Source organism: Brassica napus, unplaced genomic scaffold, assembly GCF_020379485.1.
Source record: "Brassica napus cultivar Da-Ae unplaced genomic scaffold, Da-Ae ScsIHWf_2186;HRSCAF=2839, whole genome shotgun sequence".
NCBI classification, from domain to species: domain Eukaryota; kingdom Viridiplantae; phylum Streptophyta; class Magnoliopsida; order Brassicales; family Brassicaceae; genus Brassica; species Brassica napus.
In genome coordinates, this window is record NW_026015591.1 from 5,268 (window position 1) to 11,189 (window position 5,922).

At 43.3% G+C, this 5,922-nt stretch overlaps 1 long non-coding RNA gene across 1 annotated transcript; it reads right to left on the minus strand.

The window, feature by feature from the left end:
* Window positions 1–407: 407 nt before the first annotated feature.
* On the minus strand, window positions 408–4,169 carry LOC125600309. Its single transcript, XR_007333702.1, has 3 exons — window positions 4,005–4,169; window positions 2,679–3,836; window positions 408–2,576 (listed from the first exon to the last, which is right to left on the minus strand). It is a non-coding gene; the product is annotated as an uncharacterized LOC125600309 (long non-coding RNA).
* Window positions 4,170–5,922: the final 1,753 nt, after the last annotated feature.

Genomic DNA, 5,922 nt, shown 5'->3' on the forward strand with positions numbered 1-5,922 from the left:
TTGATCGACGGTGATGTCAGAACGTAGGACAAGCATATTTCAAGACCTACTGAAGCCCAGAAGCCACACAAAGTTACCAAAATATCCATGGACGATCAGAAACCCTATTTATGTATTTCTAAGCCGTTGTTGACGGTTACACGCTTTCTTTAATTCATAGTTCTAGGTTATGAGAGAAAGGAGGAACTCCTTCAGAGTCCTCCTGGAACTCCTTTAGTTTTTTATATTTTATTTTATTGCAATTTCATCTATTTATCTATGATTTCTGTGATCAAAGCTATTCCACTACACTACTACTGGCATGAAAAAATGGTTCGGAATGTGGGCTTTGAGTTAGGTGACCTGGAGCACCCGACTCAACTCAAAGAAAACAACAAGGATGAGAGTACTGATTGATGGTCTAAAACCCTTGGTCAAGCAATATATCATGGAGTATGAATCAGGAGAAGAAAACATCATTACCCTGGAGTACAAAAATTAGGAAAACCACTGCTTCTTATGCTTCTCACTATGCCACCCGGTTGCTTACTGCCCTGTATATCATGCGGAAACAAAACTGAAGAGAACTCAAAACACTGATGTCATGGATAGTGTAGTCCCAAGGCATAATCTACTTTCGTCCAGAGAGCAGTCACCTTCTACAGCACTGGTAAGACAAGGGGAGAAGTTGAAAAGAGAACTCCGAAAGAGAGAGCAACCTCCCACAAACGAACTTCCAAAGCAGAAGAGACAGATATGGAAATGCCTTTGGAAGCAGAGTCAGCACCAAACAGACTAGGAACCCTCCACCGCCGGAATGGAGCAGACGACTCACTGAAAACTAAACAAGAACCGACTGGACAATAAGAACTGGGCGAGAGGAACCAACACAATACTCCTCTCCTCCTTTCACTAGACATCGGGAAGAAGTGGAAAGAAGAGATTTAAGGAACAGGCCTCTTCTCCCCCATAGAGAGATGAATCAATGGCATGTCAAACAACCAGAAGTAATTCCGAGAAGACCTGACACGGGGATGCCTCTCCATACTACACCTGCAAAGGAAGACTATAAGAAGACGTAACTCACCGTCAGTCTCAACCAATTCTTAAGCAAATTCAAACAAATGAGGTGATGGAAGATCTTAACCACGTGACGCTGCAGTATCTGAGTTGTGTGGATCCGACGGAGGCAGAAGCAAGGAAGCAAAGAGTCCTGAGAGGAGATGCCTTAGGTTTATTGGAGGAAATTGCTGCTAGTATCATTGTGGCTGCAACAGAGGCAGCTCGTGAGATCCCAGAGCAAGGACCAAGCTCAAGTAACTACCAGAGTCCCCCTGCGGATTCCACCATTCGGGCTTTACAACCTGTGCAAAATCCCCCCAGTTAAGGTTATCAAGTAGAAGAGGGGGATGAAAGATAAGACTTGATAATTGTGCAAGGAACGAGCTACTCACCTTTCTCAAGATCCCCAATTGAAAACCTTACACCCAGACAAGGCAGTGTTGAAATAAGAACAGAGGCACCTATACTGCCACTTGTGCAACTACCCCCAGAGGAAGATGGAGAACACAGTCAATTAGCTCAAACCACGCAGACTAACTCCGTTTCAAACTTGGTAGATCAGAGAAAACTAAACATGTACCTGCGAAGTTCAGACTAGCTAGAGCGAGTTCTAAAGTGCTCAGAGGAGCTAACTCCAGGAAGAGAAACATCTCCTCTGCTCATCAATCACCAGTGAGACACCAAGGGGCCTTGGCCAGATAAACTACACTTGGGAATACTTCTAGAAGGGTTTCCTGCAACACAACAGGACCCTCAAGAGCGTCAGTAGAACCAAGAACACAATTGATTCCAGCTATCTCAAAAACGAAGAAGGATTTTTACAATCCTGCACCCCCGGCTCCTTAGTTCCACCTCATAGTCCGGGAGGAGGAGGAATTTACCTAGCTTGGAGGAAGGAGATCGATCTGTTCATACTATCTTCTACAAACAACTTCATCGACGCTAGAATAACTTACAAAGGCGTTTCCTTCCATGCCACCTTTGTATATGGGGAACATGACCACAGGAAGAGGCAAGCAGTTTGGTCAGAGATTACAAATCTCCAACCTCAATCACGAGAAGCTTGGTTCCTAACTGGTGAATTTAATAAAATAATCAACAATAATGAAAAACAAGGGGGGCCTGATAGAGCGGAGGGTACTTTATGTTCCTTCAGAACTTTCCTCTCTCAGAACGAACTGTTTGATCTAAAGCAATTGGGAAACTTCCCCGCGTGGATGGGAATTAGACGCACCCACCTCGTACACTATCGTTTGGAAAGGGACATCAGCAACACGGAATGAACAGAGCTCTATCCCTCCTGCAGGAGCCAATACTTGCGCTATGAAGGATCAGATCACCGCCCCTTGCTGTCGTTTATGGACCCTACAAGGAAAAAAGGCAATCGGATTTTCAGATATGACAGACGCCTAAAGGACAATGATGAAGTCAAAAAGCTAATATCTGATATCTGGTCCAACTTCTCACACCTAACAGTGGAATCTCGGTTAGCTCTATGTCGGAAGGCTATCTCAAAGTGCAGTCCAGAAACACAGCTGAACAGTCAAAAGAAAATTATCTCATTAAAGCACCAATTGGAGGAGGCTATGACAGCCTCAACCCATGATCAAAGTATGTTAGGTGAGATAAACATGCACCTGCTAGTGGCTTATAAAGCAGAGGATCGGAGGAGTTTTGGAGGTAGAGGAGTAGGCAACTCATCTGGCTGACCCAGAGAGACTCCAACACTGGATACTTCCATGCAGTTACAAGAGGACGTCGAACAAAAAACAAATTGACAGTTTTGGAAGATGAAGCACAGGTACCTGATTTCGAAGAGGAACATATTGCAAGAATCATCTCCCAATACTATACGAAGCTCTTCACTTCTGCCTCCTTTGCGGGTTCACAAACTGTTTTCAACGCCTTGGAACCCTGCGGATCAAGGGGGATGAACGAGTTATTTATCAGAGGCCCATCTCCTACGGAAATTAAAGCTCTCCTAGCTATTCATGCAGACAAGGCACCCGGACCAGATGGCATCTCTGCAACTTTCTTTCAATCTAATTTGGAAACAGTTGGACCAGCTATTGTCCTAGAGATCCAACAATCCTTTTCATCGGGATCTATGCCTACTTCTTTGAATAAGATACATGTGAGACTTATTCCCAAGTTTACATGAGCTAAACAAGTTTTAGACTATTGACGAATAGCTTTATGCAATGTTTTGTACAAGATCATATCAAAGTTGCTAGCTATGTGCATAAAGCCTGTCCTAACCTAAATAATCTCAGAGACCCAATCGTCTTTCATTCTTGGGAGGGCTATTTCAGAAAACGTACTCATTACACACGAAGTACTCCACTACCTAACGACATCACAAGCAGAGAAAAAGTGCCTCATGGCAGTGAAAACTGACATGAGCAAGGCTTATGACCGTTTGAAGTGGGATTTTATCATACAAGTACTTCAGAGACTGGGGTTCCACGAGAAATGGATCAATCTGACTATTCAATGCATTACAACTGTAACTTACTCCTACTTAATCAATGAAGCTGTGTATGGTTCTATTACTCCTCAGAGAAGGATCAGACAAGGGGATCTGATGTCGCCCTATTTGTTCATCTTATGTGGAGAAGTACTTACATGTTTATGTAAGGCGGTGGAGCGCAGGGGACTTTCTCGGGTGTGAGAGTATTTAGAGGTTCTCCATGGATAAACCATTTGTTGTTTGCAGATGACACGATGTTCTTCTGCTATGCTACTCCAGAATCTTGCCAAGCACTAAAAGACATCCTCCTTGAGTATGAACTGGCCTTTGGACAGAAGATAAACAACAACAAATCATCAATCACCTTCTCTTCTAAGACTCCAGCTCCTATAAAAAATGCTACAATGCTTATCCTAGATATACAAAAAGGAGGAACTGGGAAGTATATGGGCTTGCCAAAGCACTTTGGAAGGAGGAAGAAGGATCTCTTTACCTCAACGGTAGATAAGATCAAGAAGAGAACTGCAAAATGGTCCACTCATCACCTATCAAAAGCAGGAAAGATGACAATGGTAAAATCAGTACTAACGGCCATCCCTACCTACTCAATGTCTTGCTTTTAGCTACCAGTCAGCCTATGCAAGCATATTCAGTCTGTTCTAACTAGGTTCTGGTGGGACGGGATTGATGAGAAAAGAAAACTTTGTTATGTTTCCTGGACTAACCTCTCAAAACCAAAATCGGTTGGTGGCTAGGGCTTTAGAAAAATTCAGACCTTCAACCAAGCCATGCTAGCAAAAATTGCATGGCGTTTGGTAACGGCACCAACATGTCTTCTGGCAAGAACCCTTCTTGGAAAGTACTGCCATAACAGATCCTTCCTGAACATTGATGCGTCTGCATCCTGCTCCCATGGATGGAGTGTGCTCCACGGAAGAAACCTCCTTCGGGACAACCTGGGAAAGGCCATAGGAAATGGTGAAACACACAAAATTATGGCAAGATTCCTAGATATCTCTGTCAAGTAATATCAAGACCTATGGTCCTATAACAGAGGATGCAAGTGATCTAAGAGTCTCCGATCTCCTTACGTCTGACCTTAAGTGGAATACCAGGAAAATTGAAGAATTGTTACCTAGTATGGCTGCAGCTATTCAATGTCTAAGGCCTAGTCGAATGGGAGTGGAGGATGCCTTTATTTGGCAACCATTAAGATCTGGAATTTACTCAGTAAAATCTGGATACCACTCAGCCATGACTACAGGCCACAACATCAACCCCATCAGCGCTATGAACTGGTTTAAAGATGTATGGTCAGGCGCTTTCTCCCCTAAGCTCAAAGTCTTTTTGTGGCCCATTCTTCAGAGAGCGCTACCATTTGGAGAAAACCTTCAAAGGAAAGGCTACACTACAAATGTTTCCAGTCGGAGGTGTGGAGCAACAGAATCAGAGATGCATATTTTCTTCAATTGTAACTTTGCTCAAAGGGTCTGGAATCTGTTACCTATCAACAACGTAATTCACCTAGCTGCTCAGCAGACTTTTGACTCTATTTTGGTGACTTCCCGCAAAACTCTCTGTCTCCCACGAACATGTATTATCGAGAACATTTTACCATGGGTTTGTTGGCAGATTTAGATAGCTAGAAACCAACTCATCTTTGAGAATAAGACCTCATCTCCTGAGGAAGTTGTGCTTCGCAGTATCACTTCCGCTCGAGAATGGTTATCTCCCCAAGACACAAAACAGCGAACTACTGGATAAGAAAACAGGGCTCAAGGCAGAAGTAACCAACATTTAATCAACCAAAGCCTTACTCGATTCCACACAAACGCCTCTTGGGAGAAGGATTCGCTTCAGGCAGGACTCGGATGAGTGTTATCTACCCAATACGGACAGATGGGTCGGGGATCAGAGGTCCAGGAGTTTGCCAGCTCCCCTCTGATGGAAGAAGCGCTTGAATGTCCCTCTATGCTCCAGCACGCTCTGTCAAGTAACATCGAGAGCATTAGGTTTTTCTCTGACAACCAAACGCTCGTTCGAGCGATCAATAGCAATCTGATGGATAAAGAGATCGTTGGTGTCGTCTTTGATATCAAAAGTCTCTCAGATTTGTTTGTCTCTATCTCTTTCTCTTACGTCTCTCGATCTGATAACTTGGATGCCGATCGTTTGGAAAGAAGGTCATGCACGACCCCTCATCTGCTTCTACTTTGTTTCTGAGTCATGCTTCAGATTCTATTCTGGGCCATGTAATGGGCTGAACCCTTTTTAATTTTTTAATGAATTTAAGTTGATCAAAAAAAAATTGTACAAGTATCGTTGCTACATGAACTGAGGGTTCAATTGGGTATAATGCATATTGTTAATGACAAAACATTAGAGTTAATGATATTCTTTAAATAAATACT